This window comes from Macaca fascicularis, chromosome 7, assembly GCF_037993035.2.
Source record: "Macaca fascicularis isolate 582-1 chromosome 7, T2T-MFA8v1.1".
Taxonomy (NCBI): Eukaryota; Metazoa; Chordata; class Mammalia; order Primates; family Cercopithecidae; genus Macaca; species Macaca fascicularis.
Window position 1 is genome coordinate 143243862 of NC_088381.1, and position 9304 is coordinate 143253165.

Below are 9304 nucleotides of genomic sequence, written 5' to 3' on the forward strand. Positions count from 1 at the left end.
TGCATACACCACATCATTCTTAGATGCTCGATGTTCTGGTAGCAACACTGTGGCAGGCTCTGCAGTTGACACTCCTTGCAATCCTCTCATGGAACCTTTTTAAGATAGGAGGCCTGAGCAGTGTGTACAGAGCCACAGAAGTGTACCAAGCATGGGGAGGTGGGAGCAGTCTGTTTTAGGGATAGGCAATGAGAATGTATTTGTGTTCTATTTCTGTACAACAGTTTACCACAAACTTAGCAGCTTAAAACAACACACATTTATTATCTCACAGTTTCTGCAAATCAGAAGTCCAGGTATAGCCAGATGCTTATCTAGCAAACTCCATCCATCTTTTGAATAGAACAGTTTTGTGTTCAAGGTCTCGCAAGGCTGCAATCAAGGTGTCAGCTGAGCTGTGTTTTCAGCTGGATGCTTAAGTGGGGAAGAGTCCACCTCCAAGCTCACTCAGGTTGTTCACAGACTTTATTTCCTTGTGGCTGTGTTACTAAGAGCTCCGGTGTTTTGCTGGCTGTTGGCTGAAGGTTATCCTTCGGTTCTAGAGGCTGCCTTGTAAACTTCTTCAACATAGCTGCTCACATAATCAAGCCTGCAAGGAGAACCTCTCCAGCATGTCAGCAAGATGGGGCCATACACAGACAAAGACATCCCGTCACCTTTGCATTAAGAGGCAAGTCTCAGGTTCCACCTGCACTCAGATGGAGGGAATTACACAAAGGTATGGACATCAGGAAGCAGGAATTACTATGGGTCACCCTAGGATTTGTTATCCACAAGAGATCACATTATCTGCTTAGAATTTCAAACAAATAATAAAACCAAAAAAAGTTGGTCTGCCTTTTACCATTTTTCCTTATTTAAAACTTTATTCTTGATAAAGAAAAAATGAGAAAACCCCAAAACTTTCTTCTTTAATTGGCAACCTTCAAAAAAGATATTCACAACAGGACTCAGAGCAAGGGCAGAGATCCCCAAACAGATGGTTTTTCCTTAATTCCTCAGGCTGGAGCAGAGTTTAAACCGAGCTGGAATCACTCCGACTCTGGCCACAACCTAATCTCTACATCCTGGCCTCCATCATTGGCTGGAAGCTGATTTGCTTCGTCCAAGGGCCTAGTTTGAGGGCATTCATGGCTTCTGCAAGTTTGAGCATCGCTTGCTCCTGGTGCTGGCAGTGCCACTCAGCCATGGACTGGAGCACCACTTGGTTTGGAGCTTGTACCAATAGGAGCTGTAAGCCACGACCTCGGTGAGGTCTGAAGACTCTAGAGCCTTCAGTTGGAGCATGGCCTTGCTCATCGGTTCGAGGTAAGGGATTATGTATCCGGGTCTGTTGGGGGAAGGGGATGAGAGGTCCCAGGTAGGGCATCCAGGCCAGCACTGGTCACACTCAGGTCTTTGAGCAGTCTGCCTTTTAAATAAACACTATGAGCTGGCAATTCTAATGTTGTCAGTGACAAAGTACTTCTTCCTGAAAATATCTTTTGTTGTTTTAAGTTCTAAACATTTGCTGGGATTACTATTGAGTTTGAATAATGTAATACGTACCCTTCATTTTTAAAAATTACTTAAAAAACAGAGATAACACAGTGACTGTGAGGACTGAATTTGGGTTGCTTCTGTTCCATGTAACCATTTGGAGTTTTTGTGTTTCAAATTTAAAACTGTGAAGCAGTGTGATACAGTGCTTTGCCATGTTTTTATTTGACAAATGCACATTTTAGTTAATACATCAAATATTTTTACTAGATTTGAAAATTATCTTTAAAATAGATAATTCCTTTTGCTTATTTTATTTATTTTTGAAAGAGGGTCTCCCAGTGTCACTCAGGCTGGAGTGCAGTGACTGCAATCAAGGCTCACTGCAGCCTCGACTGCCCTGGCCCAAGATCTTCCCACCTCAGCCTCCCAAGTAGCTGGGATCACAGGTGTGTGCTATTATGCCCAGCTAATTTTTTTATTTTTATTTTTGTAGAGTCGGGGTCTCCCTATGTTGCCCAGGCTGGTCTAGAACTCCTAGGCTCAACTGATCCTCCTGCCTTGGCCTCCCAAAGTGCTGGGATTACAGGCGTGGACCACAGTGCCTGGCCCCTTTTGTTTATTTTAAATCTAAGGAAGACTCGAGAAAAAAACATTACATCAGTAGTATGATTTAGGAGTTGCACTACTAATACTAGGTAAGTTTCTCTTGTGCTGCCTGGAAATAAAAATAAACACTCAACACTAACTTGGGGCTCACAACATGCTTGACACTGTTCCAAACACACACACACACACACTCATTTTAAAAGTCCTCATCTACTCTTAAAGGTAGGTCCTGTTAGTCTGGGACCCAGAGATCTGCTCAAGATCATCCAACTGGAGTGGCAGGGCTGAAATTTGAGTCCAGGCAGTGTGGCTTCAATGCCTGAACTCTTAGCCATTATAAAGGAAAAACAAAGCAAAATCAGTATCCCCAACAACCTTGCAGGCAGGGAGGCCCTCAGAAGGGACAGGAGAGGCCGGGCGCGGTAATCCCGGCACTTTGAGAGGCCGAGGTGGGCGGATCACCTGAGGTAAGGAGTTCGAGATCAACCTGGCCAACGTGGTGAAATTCCGTCTCTACTAAAAATGTAAAAAATTAGCCGGGTACGGTGACGCGCACCTGTAGTTCCAGCTACTTGGGAGCCTGAGGCGGGAGAATCGCTTGAACCCGGGAGGCGGAGGTTGCAGTGAGCCGAGATCGCGCCAGTGCACTCCAGCCTGGGCGATCGAGCGAGAGTCCATCTCAAAAAAAAAAAAAAAAAAAAAGTAAAAGAAAAAGTAGGGACAGGAGGGTTTCCTTCCGTTCCTGACCAGCCCTTGCTGGCCCCTGGGCAGAGGCAGCGCCGGCTTCCAGGAACCTCAGGGAGGGACGTTTGGGAGTGCTCTCTCAGCGTCCCCTTCACCGCCCTCTCTACACCCTTGCCGCGCTCCTGTCCTCGTCCGCCAGGCCAAAGTTTCTCCTGGCCCTTCCCAGCTTCCGGCCCTTCGCTCCAGGCCAGGTCGCAGGGCCAGGCGGTGCCAGGAGCTCGCGAATCCTCTGTTTACTGTTTGGTTTCCACGGTGACACGTAGGCGCCGTCAGCGACTCCCGTCACCGCCCCGCAGCGCGGTCCCCACCCGGCGCCGTGACGTCAGCCCTCCGCTTCCGCTCTGCCCATATTTGGCTCAGCCACTGCGCAGCCGGCCCGGGATAGGCTGAGGGCGGGACTCCCGCCGCGCCCCGCCCCCGGTTCCTGCCCCGCCCCCTGGAATGCTGGGCAGAGGCTCCGAGCCACGAGACCCCCGCCCCCTGCCCCGGGACCCACCTGGGCGGAGGCGAGGGCAGGGGCGCTGGGGGCCCAGAGAGAGGACGCCGCGATTGATGGATGAGCTGTTTCCAGCATTCCTGTGCGTCTGCTGGTTGAGGCTGCAGTCAAGATTTGGGGCTGTCTCGTTTGTTGTGGGTGGGTGATCTGGGATCACGATTTTCTCACTCTGTGCCCGGAAATCATGCCATCCCTCGCCCAACGCTGTATTTTATAGGCTTCAACTCAAAATTTTCCTTCATGGCGCAGTGGAAAGCTTTGAAGACCGCGGTTCTGGGGTCAGCGTTGCCTCTCGGGGGATAAGTGACCTTGGGAAGGCCACTTGCCTTTTCCTGGCTTGATAAAATGAACCGTGGGAGTGGTCCATAATGGTTGCAGCCTTGTCATCAGACTTGTGAGGGACTTCCATCACCCACTAACCACCCCCTCCCCAGGACATAACTGGAATATCAGTGAATTTCTTTGAGCATGGACCCCTACAGTTCTGCCCCCTGTGGTGATTGGATTTGTGTGTCTCTGCACCTTGCTCCTATTAGGCGCTTAATGAACTTTAGTTAACTGATTATTGAATGAATAATACGAATCACGTTCATAAATCCGGACCCCTGCAATTCCTCTTCCAGGCCGGGGGCGGGAGCGGGGAGGGTAGGGGATGGGGGAGAATATTGCGATGATTAATAATCGCGCGGCAGGGTTGCTGATGTAAAGCGATTTGCAGATCTAAAGGGCAATAAGCATTCCTGGGAGAAATCCAGCGAGATTCCAGAAGTCTCTGAGGGAGCCGTGGGTGTGTACCGCCGGGCCCGGAGGGCGGGGGTGGGGCAGGCAGTGCCGCAGTGGCCACTGCTGGGGAGCCGATTGCAATTGCGAGGAGAAGCGTGGGGTTAATCCCTCAAGACGCCTGTCGCCATCCTCCCACCCCCATTCCTGCCCCCTAGATTCCCCAGTTCCTCTGGCTGAAGGAGTGTGTGTTTTCTAGAGTTTCAGAGCTGGAAGGCACATCGGAGACTTAATCTAATTTAACCTATTTCGCCAACAGGGAAATTAAAGCTCAGAGAAGTTGGTTCAGCCATCCAAACTTGCACAGCTAGTTAGAAACTGATAAAAGTCAGGATATCTAGCTTCAAATAGTGTTCCACATCGCCTAGGTGCTTCTAACTTCCTGTGCTTCAGAACCCTGTTGCCTGGCTCAGCTGGTGGGTTGTACATTTAGGCTAAATATTGACTTCAGGGCTCTTAAAGAATGCCATTGTCACGTCTGCTGCCACACGCAGCCCTCACCATGACACCAGGGCCTAGGGGGATGGCCAATAATTGTGTACTTCCTAAAGCCTCAAGCACTCCTCCTTAGAGGGCTGGAATGGTCACCCCTGTCCAGGGAACAGGAGTTGGCTGTTCTGAAACTAGTCTTCGTCTAGCAGTTGGTCACTTTTCACAGTTACCCAAGCCTTGCATTAAACTTTTCTCAGCCAAGACTACAGCAGGAGGCATGAGTAGCCCTAACCCTTTTCTGCTGTTTGGAAGTCTTCTCAAGGCACACGGAGGTTCCTTGCTGGGGGTGGGGAAGAGTGCCTCTTTAATGCTGCTCTCTTTGTCTTTCCCCTTTCAGTCTCACCCAACTTCCTCTTAACTGGGGGTGTTTCTTCCCTAACTTCTAGGCTGAAAATGAAGGCAACTCGGACTAAGAAGACGACTGCTTTCCAACTGCCCTCTGGCCCTGCAGCCCGCGGATTTGAGGAAGGGTCTGGGATCCTTCCCCTTGCTCCCTGGTTGTTCTCGGAGTTACAGCAGCCCCGCGGCAGCTCTGCCTCCTAGTGCACATGTGAGGCAGCGCGCCCTTCTCATCCAGAAGCCTCCTCGCGGTGCTGCCAGCAAGGGAGTTTTTCTGTATTCACTCCGGTGGAACAAGCGAAACTTGACAACCCCAAGCCAAACCAAAACACACGAGCCATTGTAGCCTTTTCTGTCTTTGGTTTCTTTCTGAGGATCTGGTAGATTTGGATGCAGAAAACATGCCTGTTGCTGCTGCGAAGTCTGCTCTTTCTCTTCCTGCTATCCGAACCCTGCCCCTTCTTTCAAATTCAGGTCAGGTGCGGTGGCTCACCCCTGTAACCCCAGCACTTTGGGAAGCTGAGGCAGACGGATCACTTGAGGTCAGGCGTTTGAGACCAGCCTGGCCAACATGTTGAAACCCTGTCTCTGCTCAAAATACAGAATTTAGCTGGGCAAGGTGGCAGATGCCTGTAATCCCAGCTACTTGGGAAGCTGAGGCAGGAGAATTACTTGAACCCGGGAGACGGAGGTTGCAGTGAGCTGATATCAGGCCACTGCTCTTCAGCTTGGGTGACAAAGTGAGACTGTCTCAAATAAAAAAAAAGCCTATTTCAAATTCCACCCCTTACCTAAACACTTTTCCTGACTTTCCTTTCCTATGCGTCTTTTTTGTTTTTTATTTTTGAGCTGGAGTCTCACTGTGTCACCCAGGCTGGAGTGCAGTGTCGCAATCTCCGCTCACTGCAACCTCCGCCTCCCGGGTTCAAGCAATTCTGCCTCAGCCTCCCGAGTAGCTGGGATTACAGCCACCCGCCACCATGCCCAGCTGATTTTTTGTATTTTTAGTAGAGATGGGGTTTCATCATGTTTGTCAGGCTGGTCTTGAACTCCTGACCTCAAGTGATCCACCCGCCTTGGCCTCCGAAAGTGCTGGGGTTACAGGCATGAGCCACTGCGTCCAGCCATCCTATACGTCTTTTGAAATATGGCTGTACACAGGTTCCGCACCCAGTGTGCACTTATATACTGTGTTTCTTTATTGGGGTCCAAGTCTGTACGTCTTTTTTGTTCACAGACCCCAGGGTGCCCAGCACAGGGCTGGGGACACAAACTGCTCTCAATAAGCCCTTGTTTATTGAATTGATTGATTAGTTTCCACAGAAACAACCCTGAGCTTTTGCTTCGATAAACCTTCCTAAAGAACTCTTAGTTCTTTAGGGACTCTGGATAGTGATCTAATCAAATATGGCCTTGCACAATAAGTCGTTTCACAAAGCAATTTCACAAGAGAACAGTAACATCACCCAGAGTGGGATGAGGAAGTCTGAAATTTGAAGAGGACTCTCAGAAAGATGAGGAGAGTGGCGGTGGTGTAGACAGGTCAAAGGACAAAGACTTAGGAGAGATGGGCCTCTGCTTCCGGGATAGAAGATGCAGCTCTAAGGTTAACTTCATATCCAGACTCTACCACTTGCTGTGTGTCCCTGGACAAGTTTACTCTTCTCTCTGTGCCTCAGTTTTCTCATCTGTAAAAAAAGGCTGGGCGTGGTGGCTCCTGCCTGTAATCCCAGCACTTTGGGGGGCCAAGGTGGGAAGATCACCAGAGGTCAAGAGCTCGAGACCAGCCTGGACAACATGGTGAAACCCCATCTCTACTATAAATACCAAAATCAGCCGCGTGTGGTGGCACGCGCCTGTAGTCCCAGCTACTCTGGAGGCTGAGGCAAGAGAATCTCTTGAACTCAGGAGGCAGAGGTCGAAGTGAGCCAAGATCGCGTCACTGTAGTCCAGCCTGGGTGACTGAGCAGACTCTGTCTCTAAAAAAAAAAAGTATCCATCTCATAGTGATACAATGAGGGTGAATTAGTTGGTATTTGTAAAGTGCTAAAGCAGCATCTTGCACCTCATAAGTACCATGTAACTGTTTGTAAATGAATTTTCCAGCTTAGCTGTCTTGTCGATGGAATGGGGGTTGATTATATGTGCTCTTGGTTCCCTCTAGCAGTGACCTTTCAGGGCAGTGCATAAGCTTCGGGGTCAGGCAGGTCTGGGTTGACTCCTATCTCTGTCGGTACTTGTGTGACTTTGCGCAGATAACTTCTCGGAACCTCAATGTTCTTATCTGTGAAATGGGAATAATTGTGTCTATTTCAAAAGACTGTTGTAGGTATTGCGTGTTTGTAATGCGCCTGGCACAGAAGGAGCATAATAAAGAGAAACTATAGTTATTATTATGGACAAGAGGAGTCACATGTAAAGGAGAATAGCGTTTCCAAGGTCGTTGAAGTTTCCAGAAAGATTGAACATATCAAATAGCAACGAGACCAGCTCAACTTGTGGAGCTTGGTGGGAGGGTGGGCCTGGGTCTGCGCCAGGAGTAAATATCACCCCATTTGAGGAAACAGAAACGGTCCGACTTGCACATCAGCTCTAAGAACATTTTCTGCTCCAGGGCTGTGCTGAGGGCGTGGACCCACTGGGGCTGGATGCCAGGAGCTGGAGGCCTCTCTTGCTCTCCTTCCCAGGAGGGGAGACTTTAGTAGAGAGGGTGTGGGTGGGCCTTGGAAACCTCTGGTTGTGTGTGCGTGGGGTTTGGGGGAGTGTCAGAATGGCCCAGGGATATCTGGCCCTGGAACATGGACTCCCAGGCCTGGGGTGGCCTTCCTCATGGCAGAACTTGCCTTCATGGCTCCTCAAAGCTGCCATCCTTCACTCCAACTGAAGACTGACTGATTGCCTGCAATTATCTGAGGGGTGGGGGAAGGAGGGTTTTGGTAGTCTTGCAGCCGAATTAATCTTAATTCCCTTCAACTCCGTGTGTGGAAAAGTACTCAACGGAATATGCAAATGCTGCATGTATTCCTTCAGTTCTTTTTGAAAGGGGAAGGAGGGTTGCAAAATCAAACAGTGATAGGGTGTCGCAATCCCAAACGTGTGAGGAATTACTCTTAAGGTCCTCATACTTGACAGCTCCGGGCCCCCATGACACATGAGGAGTTTTGTGCTCCGAAACAGGCCAGGGCCAGGGTGTCTACCACTGTTACCACTAGCTGTGATTTGGGGATCCCAAACACAGCCCCATCTTAGGAAAACCATCTTAGGAACTGGGGATCACAGAGGACTCTGCAAACCTCCTTCCAAACTCATATTTCCAGTGATGGCAACAGGGTGGGCCCTGAGTAACCCCTGCAGCAGAACTTGAAGGTTGAAGCTATCTTAAAAAAAAACAAAAACAAAAAAAACGTGGACCAGGCTTGGTGGCTCATCCCAGCACTGTGGGAGGCTGAGGTGGGAGGATCACTTGAGGCCAGGAGTTCAAGACCAACCTGGCCAGCATAGTGAGACACTATCTCTTAAGAAAAAAAAAAAAAACCAAAACAAAACAAAAACCATAGCTTATGAAGAGTCATGAAGGTGCGAATATTGGCTGTTCCTGGGTGGGAGGGAATGTGTTTTTATTTTCTTCTTTTTGCTTGTCTGTACTTTCTGATTGTTTTTTTTTGGCAAGTACATATTGCTTTTGTAATAGGAAAAAAATATTTTCAGGCCAGGCGCGGTGGCTCAAGCCTGTAATCCCAGCACTTTGGGAGGCCAAGACAGGCAGATCACGAGGTCAGGAGATCGAGACCATCCTGGCTAACACAGTGAAACCCCGTCTCTACTAAAAAATACAAAAAACTACCCGGGGGAGGTGGTGGGCGCCTGTAGTCCCAGCTACTCGGGAGGCTGAGGCAGGAGAATGGTGTAAACCCGGGAGGCGGAGCTTGCAGTGAGCTGAGATCCGGACACTGCACTCCAGTCTGGGCGACAGGGCGAGACTCCGTCTCAAAAAAAAAAAAAAAAAAAAAAATTTTTCAAAACATTCTCAGCAGAGTAGTACGTTTGTTTTTAAAATAGATAACAACATAATAAATGGGAAGTTTCCAATACCTCTTCACTTGTTTTAAAAAAACTTTTCCCAAAAGAAATACATGCTCCTGGCAGAAACCTTTGAAAATTCAGATCCTTAAAAAATAGAGAAAATAAAAATTGACTGTAGTCCCATCACAGGAATAACCACTGTCAACATTTTTAATTCTACCTTTCCAATACACACACTAGTTGTATTTTTAATTTATTTTTTGGACAGGATATTGCTCTGTCACCCAGGCTGGAATAGTGCAGTGGCACGATCCTAGCTCACTGCACCCTTCAACTCCTGGG

The 9304-nt window shown here is 48.8% G+C and overlaps 2 long non-coding RNA genes across 3 annotated transcripts; one reads left to right on the forward strand and one right to left on the reverse strand.

Moving 5' to 3' along the window:
• Positions 1–247: 247 nt before the first annotated feature.
• On the reverse strand, positions 248–3437 carry LOC135972018 (uncharacterized). Its single transcript, XR_010588555.2, has 2 exons — positions 3329–3437; positions 248–688 (listed from the first exon to the last, which is right to left on the reverse strand). It is a non-coding gene; the product is annotated as an uncharacterized lncRNA (long non-coding RNA).
• Positions 3252–5268, forward strand: LOC135972019 (uncharacterized). Of its 2 annotated transcripts, none has more exons than XR_010588556.1 (2): positions 3252–3466; positions 4987–5268. It is a non-coding gene; the product is annotated as an uncharacterized lncRNA (long non-coding RNA). The 2 variants fall into 2 exon arrangements; XR_012415998.1 differs by having other exon boundaries at positions 3252–3410.
• The last annotated feature ends 4036 nt before the right edge of the window (positions 5269–9304 follow it).